Source organism: Conger conger, chromosome 2 (assembly GCF_963514075.1).
Source record: "Conger conger chromosome 2, fConCon1.1, whole genome shotgun sequence".
NCBI classification, from domain to species: Eukaryota; Metazoa; Chordata; class Actinopteri; order Anguilliformes; family Congridae; genus Conger; species Conger conger.
This window is the reverse complement of record NC_083761.1, coordinates 42337479-42362030: the sequence shown is the minus strand read 5'-3', so window position 1 is coordinate 42362030 and position 24552 is coordinate 42337479. Positions and strand designations below refer to the sequence as shown.

Sequence of the window (24552 nt, the reverse complement as noted above, 5' to 3'; positions counted from 1 at the left end):
AGTGCTCGGTGTAATTCAGTTGAATTCAACAGTTGCTCTTTGACATTGAGTTAAATACTGCTGTGGGCTTTTTCTCCTAAACTGGTTCTGCAATTCCAGGTCATCGCACCCGATAAGAGTATGAATGACTTGCATCACCTAGCAACCACACCAAAGGCACTGGTCTTCATCCCGATACTGATTGGATATAAGTGCATATCATATAATGAACTCATAATGCAAGGTAGGTCTACAAAGCTGTGGTTAAGAGGGTTGGAAAACATGCTTGAGGGCAAAAGATTGAGTAGCCTTTAAAAGTCCCAGAGGCCATGACCAGGTCCAACCTCAAGACCACCTCTGCTCAAGTCACGGCAGGGGACAATGGAATAGCATTTGGACATCAGTGATGAGAATCTGACGGAAGTACTCTTGATCAATGTCTCCCCATTCCCATTAGCTCCTTGTGTAAAGTTGTCTACACTTCTGTGCAGCATTACACATATTCAACCTTTTCCACCAGATAATGTTTAGCTGGGATTTACTTCAGTGTCAGTGTTATTTGTTTACAAGAATGTGGGAGGAAGACCAGTCAAAAGCAAAACAAAAACATTATGGAAAAACTGAAAAAGGCCTACATTCATATTCCACTGTAGTCAATCTAGCCTTCCACACCACCCCCACTGTCAACACTGTTCCATTCTACTACATCACCCAGCCTGGAGCAACTTCGGTCTAGCAAAAATATAATATTGTGCAATGTACAGTTAATATATGGAACATACTATTATGAGAAATATAGTTCACAGCAATGTATTTTAAAATAATGTATTACGTTTTATGTTTATTGTATTGTATTATGTATTGTAATTAAGTGTTCACATATACAGTGCCCTCAATAATGTTTGGGGCAAATACTCATCATTTATTTATTTGCGTCTGTACTCCACAATTTGAGATTTGTAATAAAAATGACATGTGGTTAAAGTGCATAGTCAGATTTTACTAAAGGGTATTTTTAAACATTTTGCTTTCACCATGTAGAAATTACAGCAGTGTTAATGCATAGTCCCTCATTTCAGGGCAGCATTATGTTTGGGACACAGCAACGTAAATCAAAGTAGTCATGTTTAGTATTTTGTTGTGTATTCTTTGCATGACATGACTTCCTGATGTCTGTGACCCATCAACATCTATATCTGGATATCTTATTTTCAGGTCGTCCTACAAGCGATACTAAAACACTTTGCATTTGAATGGAGCTCTATGGGAATTGGAGGGTGGGACTAGATTCAGCTGTAAATTATGTAAATGCAGTATGCAACACATGTAATGCCTTTAAGTCATCAAGGGTCCAAGGTACCAAATGAGCCTCAAACCACCATGCTGCTGTTTCTCATGAATATTTTTTCCACTGAGTTCAACAGGAAGATTTGTCAGGAGGACCTATTATTTTCATATCACCCCCAGATTCCCATTAAGATTCAAATGCAGTTTGAAAACATGACTACTTTAATTTTATAACATTGCTGTGTCCCAAACATTATGGTAACCTGAAATGGGGGGATTATGTATAAACACTGCTGTAATTTCTACATGGTGAAACCAATGTATAAAAATGCCCTTTATTAAAATCCAACAATGCGCAGCTCTTTAACCACAGGTGACTCTGGAGTACAGAAGCAAATAAACAAATCATTGGTCTTCATCCTGAAATTTTATGAAGGGCAACTGTACTTTCTGATTTCGTAAATATAGCCCATTTAATTTCCATATATCCTTTTCTTTTTAGCTACAAGGGAAGGAATCCATTCAGTGTCCTTATACACCAGCCAACAAACTGCCCCAAAAAGCATAAGCGCTGCCATTCAGTTGTAGCTGTCAGAAGTTAATTGTGCCATGGGAACATTTGCGTGAGAAGTGCATTTGTTTCATAATGACCTACCTGTGCAATGCAGAGCCAATGTACACATACCAGATGAGACTTGTCTTTCTTCTGCATTAAATGATAAGGCCTGTTAAAGAGGTTGTCATCCAGGTGAAAATAGACAAAGTCATGGCTGTCTCAGAGGGTGATGAATTAAAACAGCACACACTATGGACTGATTCACCACCGATTATCTGAGCAATCTACCCCCATTATCTTTTTGTGGTGAGCCGCAGATTTTCTGATTGGGCTAATTGGATCCCACATTATTCAGAGTAAATCAAAAATAATGAGACTTTTGATAGAGTTATTAGAAAGATTGAGATGTCAAATGTTAACGATGTTCACTCCAATGACAGACGAGATAAGGCTGTACCCTCACATCTGTTCAATCTATGGTAGTGCCTTCAGCCTCAAGCTAAAGCCACAAGAGAACAATGACATTCAATAACCTAAACAGAAGGGAGGGACACGAGTTAACATTGCCGTTCTTGTATTTGCAACGGTGCTGGCCCTTACACCATCTGTGAATCCAGAGACAAGAACGTCACAGATAGAATGGTTTTCTATGAGCAGCTATTGATAGGTCTGTAAATTACCTTGAATTGAAGATCCAGTATACAGCCATTCAACGACACTAAACATTGAACGAATAGATAAAATGCCTTTTACCCCTTTCCCCTGAAATTTTGCCATCAGGGAGAGAGAGAGTGAGGGGGTGAGGGAGTGAGGGAGTGTGAGAGCGAGAGCGAGTGTGAGAGGGAGAGAGAGGGAGAGATAGAGAGGGGGAGAGAGGGGGAGAGAGGGAGAGAGAGAGGGAGAGAGAGAGAGAGAGAGAGAGAGAGAGAGAGAGAGAGAGAGAGAGTCACAGTTCAAAAACATGCTCACCACAAGCAGCAGCTGAAAACATCAGTGCCGTCTCAGCCTAGCCTGCGGTCGAGGTCTCCCTCAGAAATACCAGCAGGGACGTGTGAGGAGGCGCATCCTCTCTGCAGAATGCAGGGGCCGTGCAGGTCAGGGGCCGCGATATATAAACCTTTATTTGACTAGGAAGTCACATTGAGATTATAAATGAGACCTAGCCAAGACGGCGTCAAATACCAGCATAAAATTACAGAATCACAATCACGAGACCATTACAATACAGTACTATCCATAAGTATGTAGGCATATACAATTCCAAATACATTACAATACATACAGTATGACAGAACATAACACAAGGCAACAGTGAAATAAACACATCAGTGTTACTTAAAACAGTTGCAGCTAACCGTGAGACCATCCATTATTTTCAATTTAAAATCGCTTAAAGAAATAAGAAATGACGCCAAACCGCAATGAAAAAACCTTTGGAGCATTTAAACGGTTTGTAGTTGTGGCTTCACAGCAAACCAATTGTTGTGCTGCTGTTATTGCCGCATTGGCACAGCCGTGTAGAAAATTCCGGGTGTGCACGGAACGAGGGGCGCCTGCTGATGTAACATCATTTAGGCCGTGCGGACTCTCCTGACCGTCGTGAATCAAGCTAAAGGCCGCACCGAACCCTGTGTCTGCACTGGGTTCCTCACAGTAGGCCAGAGCCATCAGTGTGCAGTGTATCGGAATCACTGGGTTAATACAGTAAAATGAAGGAAAGCCTTAAAAGGCTGTCTGTGCTGGGGTCTGCTCTTGCTGGCCTCGGCACTGTAGCAGACAGGGGAGCGAGCGAGCGGGGGGCGTGTCTACAGACGCCACAAACTCAAAACAATCTTTCCTGGGGGGGGGGGGAAACTGTCGCCACAATCGCATCACAACCTGAGTCACTGTGCAGCATGACAAGTACAAACCACGGGCCAAGCTAAATCTTACTCCGGTGGACTTGCGATCAGCCCCAGGAAATCTGTCATATTTTAATATTCTCTGTGATGTGTACAGTATAAATACACGTGTTTGTGTGTGTGTGTCTGTCTGTCTGTCTGTGTGTCTGTCTGTGTTGGTGTGTGGGTGTTGAACTGTGTCAGTCTGTGTTGGACTGTGTCTCCCCTAACATTTCAGGGCTAAAATATAAGTAGAAACATCAAAGGGACCAAAATACTTTTGTATACAAACTCATCTGTAATCTCGGCCTAAATCAGGCGAGATTTAAGTTAACTTCGTACCATCACCCAAACAAATATGGCTGGCCGTGTATAAAATATGATCATTGATCATTGCTTTCGGATGTCCACCCCTGACCGCCAAAACAACGCAACACAAAACTACAGCAAGATTCCTCCCACTGCAGCTCCCCCTAGAGTGCTCCACAAGTGCTCAATCTCCGGGACCTCCCAAGATCAGCTGATACAGCCACATAAATCCCTCAGACTCAGCCTACATACCCACCCCTCTCTCCAAAGCCTTTCCCTGATTAAAGACAAGCTGAAAGCGAAATTCACTTTTTCCTCAATTTAGTAAATTCTTCATAACCATAAGAGCACGTCTTAAAGTATATATTCCTGAAAAACGTTGCTTTCCACCCACTTCCTGGAGACCAAGATTTTACGATTTTACAAGATTTGACATCATCGTGTAGCAGCGGAAGTGTATTTAGATCAAATGTCAATTTTCTGTTCCCCTCCAATCAATATCCTTTCAAGCAGCAGCAAATATTCCTCCCCCCAGAAGCATAGGCTACAGCTCTGCTTCTCCCTCCTCATTTACCTCCTCAAATTGGCTACTCACCCTCCCCTTTAAGGTCTGTATGACATACACTCAGTGAGAACTTCATTAGGCATTTAGATTACATTTCTTCCCCATTCCGACATTTGGTCTGAACAACAGCTGAACATCTTGACCACGTCTGCAAGCTTTTATGCATTTAGTTGCTGCCACATGATTGGCGCAACGTGGTAAATGGCATATCATGTCGCAGATCTCTTTTTTAATGTAAATATTATTTGCATTAACAAGCTGGTGTACAGGTCTACCTAATAAACTGCTCACTGAGTGTATACGTCACATCACAGTTTGTCTTTAAGAAGGGGACAGCGGTGGAGTACAGCTAGCGGGCCTGCTGGGGACATTCCCAGGCCAACCGGGGGGCTAAGCGGGCTGCTAACCGCCATGGCTCCAGTGAAGCCAGGCGGAAGAACGCAGCTTTGCGCTCTCCCACAGGGCTCAATAAGCTGGGGCCTGCTCACTGAGGGCTGACGGCTGAGGGCCGCGGATGGGTGCGCTCATGCCGCTCCAGAGCAGCTCGTCTAAAGCTGTGACCCTCCAGACGGCATTAAAACTCACACAACGTTACACAAAAATAACCAGTTTTAATGTAGCGAAGCCTAATAGACTGCACTACTGGATTAGCTTGTACAACACTGAATAGCTTATGTTTAAGAAATACACAGTTCAAAAATACCACTCGACCATCACTGTCATTTTAATATTTTCTTTTCATATTAAATGTCTTGAATTATGATGTCATCCAGTTTAAATTAATTATATAATAATAATAATAACATGAGAAGATGAAGAGTCTATAATCGATTGAGCAGTCTAGATTTTTGAAAGTAGGTGAGCGCTGCTTCGAGTGGTGCAATGCTGCATGAGTTAGCCTGCACCCCTATAACCAGGAACTGCAGGATTCCTTTCTAAAATGCAAATGCATGAAGCAGGTGCACCATTCTTTACTGTGCAAATGAAACCGCCACACAAATAACCAGCTGCCAATCTGTGAACGTGCAGTGTAATCGTTCTGCCTGTGAACGCAACAGATGATATGGACGGTATACTTAACCTAAGATTGAATAATATTTTCCCGACTTTGCTGTTATTATCAAGGCTATAAAGTGCACTGAAGAGAGCACTGCACTTGATGTCCCATTAAGCTTACACAACACTGAATTGGTTAGTGGTTTTTATTCTTGCCCCTAGTATTTACAAGGACCTTCCCTGTGAGTGTCACCCATATTTAAACACAAAGAAATGTGTCTTGATAATGAATTTGTTTTCCTACCTGCTAAAGGTCAGTGTCGGATTCCACAATGTCATCAGATTTGGAACAAAGGGATCTCAGAAATAACTCTGTTACTTCCAGAGTAACAAATGATATCCACCCAAACCAGAACCTGGCCTGCCCCTGTAATTATGACTGACAGCCTGTCCTCAAAATGAAATCCAAGCCACTTCATCAAGACGTGGACAGCTGTCCAGCACAGATCAGTCAGGCTCATTCGGTGTACGACGAGGTGAAAATAACACTGGGAAGTGATCAGTGCTTGAACATTGAGGAATTCTGAACAAACAGAAGGGACAAAATAATTGCTGACCTTCTGGATGTATTCACAATACACTAAACTATACATATTTTTATATCACTTGAGAGTTTTGTGACAAAAAACAGGATGCACATATGCATGGCTGGTGTAGTTTCTGAAACCCTGCCCATTGTTACTCAATAACGGCATTATGTCTCCATCTTAAAGTACATCGGCACGTACAAAACACATTATGCTACGATTCTGCGCTTTCTTCTGAAGAAACCTCTTGTGTACAGTAGCAGCTACCCATGATCATTCTGCAGCTGTATCTTCACCATAATGAGAGTTTAGGATTTTAGTGCCGTGCCACACACCGTCACGTGTGACCAACTCTGAAAAAAGCCAAATATCTGTATCTCGAGCCTTTCCTCCGGAAAGTTCCACAAACCAGAGCAATCTCACCAAGCGGCAGATCCGAGTCTGGAATTTACAAAGAAGATCAGGCGATGAGTGTCCGCTGAAATTAGCCGTCAGATGGACTAGCGGTGTTAAGGGGGGAGGATGTATGTGGTGGAAACGGCACATGTGGCAGTGGAGAGCATGGGAGGTCTGTTCTGACAGACAGTACGGCAGCCACCCCAGTCTCAATCCTCTCTCTGTGCGCCCACCATTTCGGAAGGTGGTCTGACCCTCAGGGTAAGGCTCGGTTCCATTTCAATCCAGTCCATTTAGGTTATTGACTGAAATTCTTGAAAAATGCTTACGATATTCTATCAGGACTTTTTCTAAATTAATTAACTGAACTTCAATGTCTTTTCTGAAGTGCCTGAATTTAAACAGAATTGACCGCAAACCCTGCATTTTCTCAATAGACATAAAAAAAACACACAAAAATAAAATGCAATATTACTGTAGTAATATTTCATAGAATTCGTGACAATAATATCTGAACACCAGCCAAACGGTCAACATTCCCTGTACTCTTTTAAAATATAAACATCAACAATGAACTGAATTTCCATCCTTGCAGGATGAAAATGAAGTTTAGTGGGGCTGCCAGACAGATTTGGCTTTAATGTTCCAGAAAGTTCCAAGTCCAGAATAATTACACTAACAGAGGCAATTTGGTTAATCAATCTGCCTCAAACTGCACAGAAAGGCATTCTGGCAGAAAGCCTGATGTAGCATGAGGGAAGATTGACTATGGATTCAGAAAGAAAAAGTGATCTTTAAACAGAATGCAATTAACTAGCTAACTATGTGGATAGACGCATCTGAGTGACAAGGACAGGGTCAAGGAACACACTCAAGTGTGGAGGGGACAGGAGAGGTCTAGAGTATGGTCTTCAGGACCAAGGTACAACAGGTTTACTGATGCTTTCTATCACGACACTCAACACACTCAAGAAAAGCAACAAACAATCACCAAAAGGTACAACTGACCTTTAAATCTAGTTACAGTGGGACACATGCTAGCCAGCCAACATTTTCTGTTGACTGTTAAGCAATAAGAATGAAAAAAAAAAAATTATTATTATTGCTTCGTCTTATTTTGTTTATTTAACAGGCACACAGCCACATGGCTGACTCAGATTAAGTCATCAAGTTACATTTCATTGGTTGTCCCTGGACAGGTACAAATAAAACATGCAGACAGCAGAACAACTATGAATGTCATCTCAATTATACGCAATAGCAGTGCTGACAACAACAAAAAACGATTACTGATCAGCCCACATTGGTTGTTGATCATATCATACTAATGACCATTAACAGTACAACTGTATGCTCTCAGAATTTCCAGTTACAGTGTGTTATCAATCCCAACCTGATTCAAATATTGAATGACTGAACGAACCACTGGTTATTCGACATCTTCCACAGCGTCCGTAAAAAGTAACGTTAACAGTTACACGGTCGGTGAATTGACACATGATAGCAGAGTGCATGTAACAAGAATAGAATATCAATAATCCAAACAGGCTTGAGTACTACACATCAATATGTACATCACACATGGGGGCCTGTAGCATAGTGGTTCAGGTAAATGACTGGGACACGCAAGGTCAGTGGTTCTAATCCCGGTACAGCCACAATAAGATCCGCACAGCCGTTGGGCCCCTGAGCAAGGCCCTTAAACCTGCATTGCACCAGGGGAGGACTGTCTGCCTAGTCTAATCAAATGTATGTTGCTCTGGATAAGAGCGTCAGCCAAATGCCATTAATGTAATGTAATGTACACGCAGAGCCGGTTTAATCTCCTGTTTGCCTGCTTTCCTGTTTCAGACATCTGCCCAATGCATTTAGGGTGGCCTCTGACAGGGGTTCTCTTAGCCAAAAATAATCAGGCACAAGCAAGTGGAGTGTGTGGAGAACATCGCAGAATCAAAACATGAAGCCAGAAACTACCTTGGGGGACAAGGCAGAATGGTAACTGTGGCACACAAAGGCATTATATGAACACTGTGATTCAGGTATGACAGTAAAGGAAAATTGTATCCGTCATCTAATTGTGTTTGTTCACAACAGACAGGATATGCCACTGCTGCGGTTCCTTATTAAATGTTGGCATAAAAAGTCAAATTAATTTGATGAATGTTTTTCTATTAGCTTTTTTCTTTTTACTTTTTAATTAAAAAATAAATAACTTTTATCTTAATTATATGTATTTTCCCCATTCATAGGAGCAGCTAAAAAGAAATGGACAATAAATTATTTTGGTCCAGTGAAGAGAATAATTCCTCCTTACAAACAGGCTGGTTATCTTGTCCACCGGATCTCTCCCCATTGGTCAGATAAAGAGACAAAGACTTTCCCGACAAAGAGGTCAATTGGCTGCGTTGCCCACAATTAACTCCCCACGCCCTGCCCTCATTTGTTGATCAAAGCCAGCAATCTCATATTCCATTAGGATGGTGCAGCTGTTATCACTATTATTACCTTCACTAGTTACCTAATATGCTCATTCAAAAGCCTTGTGCAGCAAACTTCTCCGCTCACAAAGCGGCCCCAGCTCCATGTCCCAGCCAAACAACAATTTCATGGCTGGAGAGTCGCAGAATAATGATATAGCCCCCGAGCGGACACATCGATCAGCGTGCCTCTCAGAAATGAGACAATATTTTTGATGGGAAAGCCCTGGAGGCTCCTGCTCCCAAAAGCACACAATATTATAAATCCATATGTGCTCCGCAGCCGGTGTAGCCCATCTACCGTGCTGGCACTCACGACTTCAAAAACCCCATTTCAAAGACCCCTCCGTCCATTTTTCACCCTGAAGAACAGTAGAAATTCCCAGCTGCTGCGTTTTTTAAGACAACTATGAAAACATACATAACAGAAAACCGTTGAGTCCTGATACTGCCTTTCAAGAATTAAGGGACTCCAAAATTATTCTGGTCAGAAACCAACAGGAAGAGCTCCTTTGGATATGACACGTAGCATAAGCGTTGCCACAAACATGCGGCCCTAATGCCCCTCCCAGCAAGTGCTGTCTAATGCAGAGTTAATTAGTTGCAGGTCTACAGGTCCACATGGCCCCGGGACTAGACCTGCAGATCGTCAGGGAGGGAAGAACAGACCGCAGTGAGGGTCAGCAGCAGGGTCAAATTCTGCACTGTTGCTGTGAAAGCCAGCCCCATCTGCACAGTGTCCAGTACTGTTTGATGTAGAAAGGTGCGGCGTAAATTTAGGTCCTTTAGCGTACAATAACGGTGGACAAATTGGTAGCCCGGGTGGCTGCGACTATCATTTTCTGCACCAGTCCATATGCTCGGGAGTATCATTTTCTGTATCAGACCATCAAGCTGTGATGCATCAAAGCTCACGGGACTACCAGTAAATTCTTGTTGCCCTTGATTGAGCACAGTTTACAAAAGCATCTTATTGGCTGAGATTACTAGTCATTCCTGCATGGCAATCTTCAGTTGGCTCTCCCTTGATGAGATAAGTAGGTGGGAGTGCCTGACTACACAAAGTACTGATTACCATTTTGACATTCCCCTTCTTAGCTAATGTTAGCTCAGGCATGCCAGCGGCAGACTAGGCCTGAAGCACGGCCATCTGTCTTGGCATAGCCTACAAACTTATTATCATGAGCGTGAAGGTAAGAGGATCCATATTAAAGAAAATGTATATTTACCTTTATACTTTCAAAATGGGCCATTCACCCCGAGTAATAGGAATATCTTCGCCAATGCTAGCTAGATATGTACACTCAGTGAGCACTTTATTTATGTTTTAAGTGTTTTAAGTTATTATTAAAGGCATTTTCAGCTTTATTGGACAGTACAGTATAGAGAGACAGGAAGAATAGGAGAGATAGGGAAAGCGGTCGGATTTAAACTGCCAGCGTCACAGCTCGCAAGTCAGCATGCGGATAGTGCTGTTTTAAAGTTTGCTTATTTGCGTTACAGTCACCTTCCTGTCAGCTTCGACCAGTCTGGCCCTTATCCTCTGACCTCTCTCATTAACAAGGCATTTTTGCTTGCAGAACTGCTGCTCACAAGATTGAGTTGCTGCCACATGATTGGCTGATTTATATTTGTATTAACAAGCTGGTGGACAGGTCTACCTAATAAATTGCTCACTGAGCGTATATTTATATATCCCGGGTGTTTTCTATAGCATTGTTATCTAGGATTTTGGAAACCAAACAAAAATTTAGTTGGCTAGTTCTGCAAGCCCTTTTTTTTTTTTTTTAAATCACATTATCTGAGCTAACTTTTTTTACAGTATAGGCTGCCTTGCCAATATGGTGCAACTGGTCTTGTGATAAGAAACATCTTAGCAGTCGGCCTTGCAATGTAGCCAAAATTCACTTACATTTATGGCATAATCTTGCAAGGAAGTGTGCAAATTGGTCATTTGTTCTGCCCCAGTGCAGTTCATTAAAACTGTTTTTTTTTAGTATATCTGTGAAGCAGAAAGCCAGCTCCACATTTGTGATTTTTTTCCCCCCCAAACATTGAAGAGCTGTCTTCATTTCTTATCGAATTTCTGATTTTAGAAAATTACTAACTGTTGGACAATTATTGTTAATACAATGTCCAGCAAATAAAAGATAAAGGGTAAAGGCTGTAGCAGATTTGTAACATTTCTGTACAGGTATTTTCCAGTACACACAGGCAATTGGGCTAGCAGAAATTAGGCTGGGGGAAAGGATTTGCCAGCTCGGTAGTCCACAGGTCTGCCGGACGGATTTATGCTTTGTCCATGCAATGGAGTGATCGCCATTTCAAGTAACCTCATGGAACAGTGGAATGAGTTGTTTGAAATGTAAGGTAACTCAACTTCAGAGTTGGTACTTTCATTATATTACCCCAACTGCTGGCAGCTAAGGATCTCAAGTTTCCCAAGAATGTGGCCAGGCCGCGACAGCGAGACTCTAAAACTTGACCCAAGTAGAGTGCATTTATAGTGACAGCACCTAGGAGGATAGACGTCACGTTTAGGCCTCAACCACAAGCTTGGAATATCTTATTCAACCCAATCAACTCGGAATCAAACTTGGTTTGATCAATGATTTTACTTGGATGCGCTCAGCACTGAACTCAAATGAGGTTATCTTGCCCGGTCCCATGTCACACAATGACTGCATTAGAGAAAGTTCCCTAAAAGAACCCTCACTTCAAACAGGCTCCGCTCAGCCAGGCATATGGCACAATATACTTTGTCAGGGACTCCTAAGATCTGGTTACTTTGGAGGACAAAGATGGGCCACTGTTCACCTGGTGAACTTCGTGAAATGGGTCCGAATGAAATGCATCTCCTAGATTCAGTGGATATCAACTTAAGCTATGTCTTCTTGGTTCATTCACGGAGAGCAAATATGCAAAAACAACAGGTTTCCAGAGCAAGGGACCGGCTATTATGTCTGAGGTGTCCTCTGCCCACTTAGGAAGCAAGTCGGCAGTAGACCACTGACGTAAACAGAAGGCTGAATCTGCACTAATTGCTTGAGTTGGGAGTATTGGTCTTTCAGATACAGTATCCCTCCTCATACAATTCCCAAATACTGGGGTCAATTATGAACATGTACTGTATGTTTGCAACATTGAGATATAACGTTGCAATGAGCTTGACTATTGTCAGGATAGAGTGGAAACGTTGTGTGGGAGGTTCCATGACATATTTTATTTAATTATTTGTACGGCTGGGTGTTTGTCACAGAAGTCACAGTTTACTTTCTCTTTTTTGGCAGTCCCTTGACTTCCTCATTTCATAGACACTTTCTGTTATATTCATATTACAATATTTATTCATAATGGTTTACAAAATGAATTTATATCAATAAAAGATTGGTATGGTACACCTAAAGTGTGTTCTTTGTGTTACAAATTATATTATGTGTTGTTTATCACAAAGGCAAAGTACATTATCAACAGAAATTGCAGGTGGGCAACATTATAATGGTGTTTATTTATTTACTTAAATAACAAGATAGCAAACTTTTTGATAACACAGATAATTAAATAATTTTGTATTTAATGCTACATAAATCATAAAACATTTCCTTCATATTTCAATACAATGACTTTTCGGGCGCCTGGGAGGTGGCCCCATCACAAGGTTTAATTGCCAATACTTTGATCTTTCAAAATATATTTTCCCAGCATAATTAAAGAGTAAAAATAAAAATAACAACCAAAAATATGGGTTTGTCCCATTTCTCAAGAATGGGTGCAATACAACAATTAATTCACAATACTCGGTATCATTAGATATGGTCAGCTCCATTTCAGCAGTTTAGTAGGCTATGTGCCTATTTATTTTTACTTGCATTACAAAATTCTGCATATTTTAGCAACACTTGTACAATGAAAAACTGTCTCAATTTAAAGGTACAGTAGGTAATTTTGGACTTCTAACAGTCAAGAGAGCAACAAACACCTTCAAACCACAATACTGTTTGTCCCTCCCCCTGCTCTGAAAACTCACTGATGTTGAAATGCCATTGGCTGTGGCAATTAGAAACAACCAATGAGCTTGAATTATTGTACAAAGTTATACAATGTTTTGGTACAGAGTGTCGGGCCATTAACTGTATATTTTGAAACCCGAATTTAAGGACTATAAACACAGGCAGAGGGTGAGTCAACGAGCCATTGAGCCTTTTGCAATGATAGGAAGGATTTACAATGGTCTTGTAACAATGTTTTAACACAAATATCTTACCAATTATATCATTATGTCAGAAACATTTTCAGAAAAAGAATAATTTTATTTGGTAACAGGAAATAAAATGTGAACAATGCAAAAAATAACAAGTCATTTTAAAAGATACGATAGCCTACATTTCAATGTAATCTGAATTAATATCAAAGATAGTATCAATGATGTGCTACTATCGCACTACTCAGCTCTGACTGTTGATGGCTGTGAATTGTTCATTGAAGTGGTGTGGGGAAAGGAGAGAGTGTTTGCAGCGCCAGAAAAATCCTCAAATTCTTTCCTGTATTTTAGTAGCTCACATCAGCTGATTTGAATGTTTACCTATTTTATAGAATTTGTGTTGCATTTTTTAACACATGTATGTAGATTCCAACAAATATAAGCCTATGTTTATTAAAAACAACTTTAATTCCATGTGCTTGTGCTAACCATATAGACGTTGTGAAATTGTTTGCTCATAAGAGGATAGTATAAGTGGATTGTGGATAGTGTTCATGTCAAAGCTATATGCCTCATAATCCACAAGACAGTGATTTAAATGGCATATACATATTTGCAGTCTGTAGCTCCATGTAGCTGCAGTGGGCACAGGCTGACCAAAACTGGACAGATGAAGACTGAAAAACGGAGCCTGGTCCGATGACTCTCGATTTCTGCTGAGGCATACAGATGGTTGGATCAGAATTTGGCGCCAACAGCATGAATCCATTAATCCATGCCTCGTGTCAACAGTCCAGCTTGGTGGCGATCACGTAAGTTTTAGTGTTGGTTGATTCAACATATCTGGGAGTTGCAAGTCTCCAGTGCAAAAAAAAAAAAAAAAAAAGATTCTACATTCAGAAATAAGAGTTTTTGTGTTAAAGGGGGGGTGCCTTCTGACACAAATTGCATCATACAGCTTCAAAGGGTTAAGTACTATTCAGAACTTTCCAAAAAAATCCATTGCAGAAGGTGACCACGCTTCCAGTGCCTTTTGATGTCTCCATTCATTTACCCAAAGTATGAAGACATATGGTGTGGAGTGTGAGCGAATGTGTATCAGCAGCCCCAAAATAATCCACATTGTGCAGCCAATAAATCACGTTTTAGCAAATACGAAATAGAATGTTTTTTCATGTCTCCACCAAGGCGACAACTAGGCTGTTGCTTGCCTTTCAAAAAGCAAAACTGACCTTTTGTGACCCCTAACCGAAAGCTGGGTCAAACAGGCCTAAGAGGACCCAGGAGCCCTTCGGGTGAGGAGGGGGGACTTACCATGGGTGAGCAGCAGGAGGGCTTCACAGGGGCCGGGCTTTGTGCTCCTCTGTGGTGGGCCGCAGCCCCGATTCCATTCCTGAGCGCTAAATCCGACAGCTCTCTACAGGGGTAAACACACAGAGAGGTCCTGGGTTAGGAATATGGAGGCAAATAAACTTTGGGGTCTAGGCTCCTCGCTGCAGTGCGCCAAGGCAGGGGGGCTGGGGAGGGGGAGGCAGACCTGCTGCCAAGGCCGGAGCACAAAGAACATGGAATAAAGGAAGCAACTGGGGTGAAGGAGTCATCTGCCAAGATCGTTTTTGCAACTCTGGCTCCGGTTCAGGGGAACAGTTGCCGTTGCCGCCAGCGCACCTTGACCCGAGCAGCTCTGGACCTCTGCCAAGAGGGAGCAGCAGGCGGCCATTTTCTCTCCAACTCCCCGCCGACCGCAAAGGCACCTCAGCGCACTGCCTCACTGACTTAACCCCTTACGGGCGGATGCGACCTGCACGTTACATCTCCCTTAAAGAGACAATAGGTAAGATTTTTGTGTTTAAACATTGTTACAGGACCATTGTAAATTCATCCCTATCAATGAAAAAGGCTCGCTGACATGTTGACTCACCCTCTGCCTGTGTTTACAGTCCTTAAATTCAGGTTTCGAAATAACATTCATTTAAAGCATCAAAACCACGCCTGGAAAACCGAACACAGTCGAGGAAACGATAGACAGATTTTTATGATAAAGTATGACAAAAAATAATAATATTTTAATGACAGATTTGCAGTTGATCTGAGGTGGGTATCTAAGCTGATTAGAAGAGGAGGAGCTTGGTTGATGAACTGATTGATCCGCCTTCACAGCTTAGATACGATCAATTATACAAACTTGCCGACAGGCGTTTATAACACGAGCCCCCTGGCCCTGCTGCACACACATATTCCAGCCCTGTTGAGGGCCAGTCCCTAAATCAGGTCTGTGGGGATGTCTTTGTGGTATGTTAAAATCATTCACTTCAGTTTCCACTGCCGATATGCATCTTTATCAAGTTCCCCATTTCCACACGCAGTTTGGGGGGGTAGGAGGTTTGGTATGGGGTGCAGTGTAGCCCAAATTGTGGGGCCTGCTAGGCTCTGTGGATCTGTTTCTGTTTATGCTCCAAGTACCCAAGGATGATTTAAGCTTGTTCGTCTGGATGTAACAAGCAGCCCAGCCTAAAGACTCTGGGGCTTTATCAAGTCTGAAACTGACAGCTCCCAGAGCGGCCAGGTCAAGCCCATGTGCTTCACATTTCAACAAACAGATAAAATCACAAAGGTGCCACAAGATCCGTCACAGCTGGAGTCAAAGACACCGAGAACCAGTGTTAGAATACAAAATACAAAACCAACATCAATACACAGACTTATTTCATTTCATATTACCCAAGTATGAGCAGAGGGAAACATGTTTTATTGTGAGTTTGAACTCATGCCAGAGCAGTTCTGTAGGTATTCCTCTGACCTATGACAGCCTGTATTAACATTGTTCTGAAAAACTGTTCTGTACAGCTTTTCTAAGTCTATTCAGCTTTATTCGATTTCCAAGATGTAGAATTATTATCAATTCAGCTAATGCTCTCAGCTAAAGCCTACAATGAAATAACAATGAATTCACTTGAGGTGGATTACATTATGGTCGTCCCTCATTGATTGTTGCTTGCACTATTTGTCGATATTCGACAATAATATTTACATCACAGAATTCAGCTACCATATTCTGTGTTCTTTAAACTTCCTTAAAAAAAAAAAAAAAAACAGTGGTACAAGTTTGTGTTGAATTCCAATTCTCATCCTAATGTGGTCTGGCCTAGTGAAAAACACTAGACTTGTAACAACTAAGAACAGCGCTAAAATCTGCAAGTCCAGTTGAACAAGCAAATTGTTTGTGCTGGAGGCAATCTGAATCCTGTTTACAACAGAGCAAATCAAATAGAACTGCCACAGTCAGAGCAGGCGAGACCTCATTAGAAACCGGCTTCGTCACTACGTAAACCAAGCCTTTTCCACAATGTATTCTACAGTTTTTACATTTTATTTTATATTTCCTTCACAACTCTATGGCAGAGACACAGGTCATTTTGGGTCTTCAGTTGGAAGGCAGCCAGGGTGGATGGGCAAGTACAGATGTGAGTGACAGAGAGCTGGAGGAACTGGGACTAACAACAATATCTGTATTCAGCTCCTTCATATGGACTCTACCCAGCCCCGGGTAACGTGCTTCTGAATCTCTGATAGGCATTACAAGTGAAATGCGATGGTATAAAAATACAGCAGAGCTGTCTAGAACTCCAAAGCAATCTGTTCAAAAAGATAGACGGATAGATGGATTTAGTTGAAAAAAATTAAAACATAGTACATGACAGGCTGATCAACATTGATTTTTTCACAATTGGCAAGCTAATATTAACAAGGCTGTGTTTCAAATCGCGACAATCTTTTGAAGCCACAGCAGAGCAGTCCATTTAGGTGCCCGCTAGGACTAGCACAGAGGTTTTTCGAGCAGCAGCATTCTGGATGAGGGATTTCGCTCGCAAGTATAGAATCTCAGTTTTAGCCAAGTTGACCTTTGCCATCCAGCTTCAGAAGTCCTGTAGGCAAGCTGAAATGCATGCTGGCGGCCGGCGTATCAGAGAGATGCATCATCAGTGTAACAGCGATAAGATGGACCATAGTTGAACATGACATAACCAAGTGACTTCTATTGAACAGAAGAGGAGAGGACATCTGTAGAAAGGTCAAAACTGAACCTCCTCACAGTGACGTTAAGAAATGTTTTCAGGAAAAACTTAAAATCATCCTGAGGATATCTGAATATCACGCTATATAGCAGTCAAAGGTTGGCAGCCCAGAACCGCCAACAACTGTAAACAACTGTCATTCGCTAGCTACCCATCACAGCATTATATATTTGCCTAGTCCTGACACGGGAGGATTTTGTGTTATCAGAACAGTTCTGTGCAAGTAAAAACCAAGACAGTAGCTCAAAAGTATTCTGCAAATTTACATAGCCTACTATGGTAACGCAAGCACAAACGGCCTCATTGGTAGGAATATTGGTTGCATTTGCCATGGTAGCCTACTTTTTGCTACACATTTTATTTATACAGCTTTCATTTTTCAGTCCTTACACGAACTGACTAGCAAACGTATGATAATATACGACAGAGACTCTTTGCAAAAATTATGAATCTAATGAAATATTTCTACCTGGTAGCCTATTATGGTTAACCACCCAACACCCAGCCACCCACACAGGATTGAGGGTATAAGTCAGAATTCAACAGGGATATTGATTTCACTCTTGTTTCTTTACATAATTGTTTGAATTCAAGTTACAGAACAATAATATTGAAATAAAACTATTAGCCTACTTTTGACACAATTCTTTGAATTGTATTTAATGTATGCCAACAGTCACTATGAATGACTAACTAAAACTTTTTGGGATGATCCATGTTCACTTCGAGTTTGTTACATCTGTTTTTCCGGACTGTTCCGGGGCGATGGTAAAAAAAAAACGTTAGTCTGGAGCCCTGATGACTATGACGGTAATATACTCTACAAACAGTGTTACTAAAGGGGAAATATGCAGTCAGACTTACAGTGAACACCATAATTAATTGGACAGTGACACATTTTTTGTTACTTTGGTTCTGTACTCTAGCACTTTGAGTTTGAAAGGACACAATGACAATGAGGTTGACAGCTTTAATTTGAGGGTATTTTCATCCATATCGGATGAACCGTTTAGAAATGACAGCACCTTTTGTACATTTTGTACATGGTCCCTGCATTTTAAGGTACAACAAGTATTGAACTGGCTTCACAGATGCATTTCATATTTTGCAGGTGTATTCCTTTGTGTCTTTAGTGAATGCAGAAGAGAGCCCTTGATACAGCCTATTATGAGAGTTCTAAAAATAGATTTCTTTTAAATCGATGAATTGATTAAATTTCCGAACTATCTAATACTGATAATGCCCATCCCTAATTCACACAGTACAGAAATACCCTGTGTAAGACTGAACAAAACACATAAAGCAAAGTCACAGTCATACTGCATCACTTCTTACACAATCTCATTTTTAGGCTGAGCAGGTTAAATCCAATGCGCTTGAACCAAGCAAAATGGACACTTGATGGACTCCCACTTACAATGAGGAGGGGAGACGCTGCGATCGAACGCTGGCAGGCCTTGCCCCTCGCACGTGACAACGGAGATCGAGTGCTCACTGGCGGCGCCAAGTGATCTGTGGCGTATGTAAAAGCGAGCAGTGAGTCACCCCGGGCTCCGAACAAACCTAGCATTATGCGAGTTTATGAAAGAGAGAAAGTAAAGAGTACTGAAACCACAGCCGCGGATTCGCCCCGGGGGCACAGCCACAATGGACAAAGGCGGTTTGACAAACGTCCTCGCTGCCAGGCTTCCTACCCGACGCTTTGCTCACATTCTCACGTCCCTGTCGCTGTGGAGAGCAGCCACGGTTCTCACAGACAGAACTTACCTCTCTAAAGTCTGAAAAAGCAAGGCCACGAACAAACAAAGGTGTGACAGGGGAGAGATGGTGTACTTCATGTTCTTCATATCACAAAGTCTACAAGGCAACCAAAACAGACTGCATAGCACTGCATACCACTGCTATAATGTGTGGTTATTTGCGTTACGGTCCCCTTCCTGTCAGGCCCTTCTGGCCCTTCTCCTCTGACCTCTCTCATTTGCAGCACGTTTTTGCCCACAGAACTGCAGCTCACTGGATGTTTTTAGTTTTTCGCACCAATCTCTGCAAACGCTAGAGACTGAAAATCACAAGAGATCAGCAGTTTCTGAGATACTCAAATCACCCTGTCTGGCACCAACAATCATTCCACGGTCAAAGTCACTTAGATCACATTTTTCTTCCCCCTATTCTGAAATTTGGTCTGACCAACAACTGAACCTCTTGACCATGTCTGCATGCTTTTATCCATTTAGTTGCTGCCACAATGGTTGGCTGATTAAATATTTGCATTAACAAGTTGGTGTACAAGTCTACCTAATAAATTGCGCACTGAGTGTAAATAAATGGCCAAGTACTGAAAAGGTTTGAGGAAAGCTCATGCAAACATGCCCCTCCTGGATCCAATAGACACACAAGATGTACACATGCATTCATGCACACAAGCAAACACGCAGGTGCACACACACAAACACAGACATGCCTGAGCAGACTCACACAAAGACTAAACAGGCTATAGTAAAAGCAGGCTGGGGAAGTCTATGCCTGTCCAATCCAATAACATGCTGTGTAAACACACCGTGGAGCCTGGCGGTCGTGTGGTATAGGACACTGGGCAGGAGAGCGGGGGTCCCGCTTTAATGCTCCAGGATTTAGCCATTCTCATGCTAAAGAGTACAAAGGTGTTTGCTTTTCCAGCATTCTCAGGCGAGGGCTTATAACTGCAGAAGGAGGCAACATCCTTAATTCCCTCAATCAGCCTTTGCCCGGTAGGTGCTAGCTGGGCCAGCTCTCCCAGAATTCTCCCTGCTCAATGTACAGCTTGTTAGCCTTTGTACAGTTTGTAAAGACTGAATAGGGAATAAGTATAGGCACAGGGCCCTGCATTCAGTCAGTGTTAACTTAACCGTTATTAGAAACAAACATTAGGCTTCCTTCTAATAATAGAAACTTGATTTATTTTCCTTTGGGCCCAAACAAAAACGTGAAGGCAATTCGGTTGACATAGTAGTTAACGTAAAGGGGACATTCCATTCCATTACCTTGTAGTAACCTAAGACACAGCAATCATCAAGCTATTATCTCATCACAAATGTTTTATGCGTGTCACCTTGAGAGGGTGTGAAAATCTACGAGACCTTTTTCTCAACAGAATGAAAAAATAATTTAGTGCCCATATGGGCAGCAAACGGTGAAAGGTCTGGTATGAAATCTGGGCTGCGCCAGTGCTGACTATGGCCAGCAGCCCTGCTGGGCCATGTAGAGTTTGTTAGCGTCAGCCAAGCTTTCAGTCAGCTGGGGTGCGTCAGCATCACACCGCACACCGCTAACCTCTGCTGGGCAAGTTCCCCTGTGGAGATCCTCACGAAGCGTGTTCCTCCAACTCGTGTCAGTGTGAGCGTGACCAGCAGACTGTGGTGTGAGACCATGCGTTCCAGAGAGTATACGAGTGCAGGCTTGTATGCACTTTCCACAACTGACAGCAGAGGTTGTATATGGGCTCTGTAGCATGAGCATGACTGGGCATAGAACATTTGGGATGGAAAGGAGAAACCTAGATAAGTGTGTAGAGATTGACTGGCGTGCAGCATGGTATATAGGGTCTGGGTATTACAGCGTCAAGCAGATGACAGAGGAGATGGCTTACACATATAGTCCTGTAATCTACCACCGATCCTCAGCCAGGCTAATTCCAGCACCGGAGAGGAGGATTGTAAACGGGGGAGGGGGGCATCAGTCATGAAGTGAGGATAACTTCAGTCTAGACTGACAGTCGGGCTGGGGGGGTCCATATGAACCATCTGCCCCCAAGAGGATAAATCTGAATTAGAAACAAATGGAGAGAGAGAGAGATCATTTTCTTTTTACCTATACTAGACATATTTGTTCATGTTAGAACAAATATAATATCCTCTTTGTTATGCTCTTTGCAACTTAAAGAGAAAAAAAAGTTGCTATGTTTATCTTTACATGTAACATGTTCACTATGTACAGTATTGTATTGCTTTGGCAATATGACTGTAGTTGTCCTGCCAAAAAAGCTAATTGAATTGAGAGAGAGGGAATGAGAGAGGGAAGGGGGAGAGAGAGAGAGAGAGAGAGAGAGAGAGAGAGAGAGAGAGAGAGAGAGAGAGAGAGAGAGGCAAGCATCCTCACTCTCCTTAACTTCAGTGCAGAGGCCAGATTTAGCATTGGAGCGCAGGGTTCATCAGGGCGAATGGCAGCTGTCCAATGCCAGCAGACTGCAAGATACAGCCCTTCCCATCAGCGCTGTGTCAGGCCCCCCGCTCCCTTTACGACAGAAATAAATCTCGGACAATCTTTAGCAGACAATTATTCCACCTCTTCGCCAAGGTCATCCTTACCTTTTACATTCCTTTCGAGAGACTGAAGGGTGCAAGCGAAAATAACCACAGCAGCCAGGCTTAAAAGGAAGAGGTCAGAGGGTTTCTTATTTAATGAGCTTAAACCCTACAGCTGGATGAGTGGAACAGACTGAGGTTCTTCAGCTGCTCACGGGGAGTCTCCCCTCGCCCACAAAGAGGTGGCACAGACAGAGACAACGCGTAATCTTCCATCAGCACCCGGGCTCTTAGGCTTCCCAGCTTTCATCTGGGAAATGCGGGGATGGAGAACCAGCTGGGTAACATGGGGACGCAGAACCAGCTGGGTAACCTGGGGACGGAGAACCAGCTGGGTAACATAGGGACGGAGAACCAGCTGGGTAACATGGGGACGCAGAACCAGCTGGGTAACATGGGGACGCAGAACCAGCTGGGTAACATGGGGACGCAGAACCAGCTGGGTAACATGGGGACGCAGAACCAGCTGGGTAACATGGGGACGCAGAACCAGCTGGGTAACATGGGGACGCAGAACCAGCTGGGTAACATGGGGATGGAGAACCAGCTGGGTAACATGGGGATGGAGAACCAGCTGGGTAACATGGGGACGGAGAACCAGCTGGGTAACATAGGGACGGAGAACCAGCTGGGTAACATGGGGACGCAGAACCAGCTGGGTAACATGGGGATGGAGAACCAGCTGGGTAACATGGGGATGGAGAACCAGCTGGGTAACATGGGGATGGAGAACCAGCTGGGTAACATGGGGACGGAGAACCAGCTGGGTAACATGGGGACGGAGAACCAGCTGGGTAACATGTGGACGGAGAACCAGCTGGGTAATGCGGGGATGGAGACCTTGGGTTGAGAGGAGTGGAAAGGCTGGAGAGAGATGTGAATGCCCCTGACAAACACACACCCTCCCCCATCTCCTCCTCCACAAAACCATGCGCAACCCCCCTCCCCACCACTCCTCCTCCTCCTCCTCAGACAGGCTGTCAAATCCAGACCAGACTGCCTTGTGTCCCATAGCCTAATTTAATTTAACACCCTTCCACTTCCCCTGCAGAGGGGGGAGAGGGCGCTTTTTGCCCTGGCTTTGTTTCGCATCCGCCCATCCGCCCGGCACTCGGCCATGCTCATTCAGAGCGTCGTTAAAGAAAGCAGAAGTCTGAATGCCAGCTCTTTATGCGTTAATGATGGGCCCATATTTCCATCTCAATGAGCGCTTTGACGGTCAGGGTCAAATTTCAACTGGTTCTGGAATCGAGCTGTTGATTGCAGGTATATATCGGTCTGGTGACTGCCTATCTGTGCTGCTGTTCATCTCACCCACACTAATATTACTTGTTAGATATTCACTACCAATGCAGTTTAAAAAATCATCTTATAATAAGTTCTCAGTCCGATTACATCTGATTATGTGAAATTGTTGCTGCCCTAATTGGAAGACAGTTAAACCATTCCCAGGACTAGCATACATATATACATTTCACTTGTGAAACTATTCTCTCCTATACATAATTTAACGATTAATGACATTGCACAGTCATGTTCCTCTCCATGAATGCCATGTATTCCATGTTGAGACGGACTATCAGCTGCAAAGCTCCTTGATTACAGGGTCACACCTATGAGGATCCCAATGCCTCAGGAAGGAAGGGAGCTCCCTCATTCACCCGGAATCAATACTGCTCATCCTGCAGAGCTTTGGCTTTGACCACTACATGAAATGAGCCGAGTGATATCTACAAACCAAGGGATGCTCTATACGTCGGTCAAAACAGCATATGGTAAATGGGTGGCATTTATATAGCGCCTGTTGGGAGACAGACAAATTTGTGTATTGGACCACTTCACATATGATAATGACCGCTATCAGTTTCTAGGTTCCCCCTCTGGGGATTTTCCACTGGACTCCAGGGGGGAGCGGGGCAAGGCCTCACAACCATTAAGGATTTGAATGGCCCAATCCGAGGTGCTCGGGATAGGCACAATTCCTTACCACCAATCAGAGGTTACACTTGGATTTGTAGACATATTTGAATATATGCAAACGTAATCCTTTAAAACATCCCTAACACCATTGCTCTTTGGAACATTTTCCTGATTGTAATAAACTTTCCTGTTTTCTAATGACGAACATCGGATCTGCTTCTTCCTGTGACAACGGTCATCTTACTGGTTCCTGGTAAAACTTTGTTTTACCAACAGCGCCTTTATCCAAAGTGCTGTACAATTGATGCTTCTCATTCACCCATTCATACACACACTCACACATTGACGGCGATTGGCTGCCATGCAAGGTGCATCACAGAAGAGTAAAGTAAACGGCGCACTCCATCCCAGCTTCCCAACCCTCCTGTGAATGTGATATATTCTTAGATTTAATGGGTATTTTGCTGGATGAAGTGGATGTACTTTATCCAAAATGTCTCTGCAAGCATTCTGGTTCATCCTTTTATATTTCTGATTTCAACGCATTCAGCCGACTCATATTTTTTACTAGCAGCTACATGTAGCTTGTAATCACATTTTGAGCACAGCTTTTCGACGAAGGGAGATACGCTGTCGTATCAGAGTGGCCTATCCATGCTAACACAAGGCCCCCCCCCGGGGTGTGGGTAGGGAGAGGAAGGAGCGAAAGGAGAGCAGGGAGTGCAGGGAGAGCAAGTCGAGCAGCCTCCGGAACGGCGCCGGTGTGCACAGACAGGTGGCCAGCAGCACGTCACCACGGGGAGAGGCAGGGTCTGAGGGAGAGTGGATACCACGGCAGGTCTAAATAAACACTGCGAGCAGCACAGCTACAGGGAAACAGGACGCAGCTGCTGGAATGGGCTGGAATTTCTGCCCTCTTATCAACTCATCACAAACAGCCACTGTGCTCCTTAAACAAAAAACAATCGTCCCGTAACATGCTG

The 24552-nt window shown here is 43.1% G+C and overlaps 1 protein-coding gene across 2 annotated transcripts in view; it reads right to left on the bottom strand.

Annotated features, from left to right (window-relative positions):
- The window catches only part of tanc2b (tetratricopeptide repeat, ankyrin repeat and coiled-coil containing 2b), a 234058-nt gene that overhangs the window by 187139 nt on the left and 22367 nt on the right, over positions 1–24552 (bottom strand). Inside the window, exons 2-3 of one of the 2 annotated variants that reach the window (XM_061226928.1) lie at positions 14548–14650; positions 2792–2892 (exon numbers count right to left, since the gene is read on the bottom strand). The gene's annotated coding sequence lies outside the window, so the exon portion shown is untranslated. The remainder of the gene's footprint in view (positions 1–2791; positions 2893–14547; positions 14651–24552) is intronic. The other variant, XM_061226935.1, reaches the window with a different exon arrangement.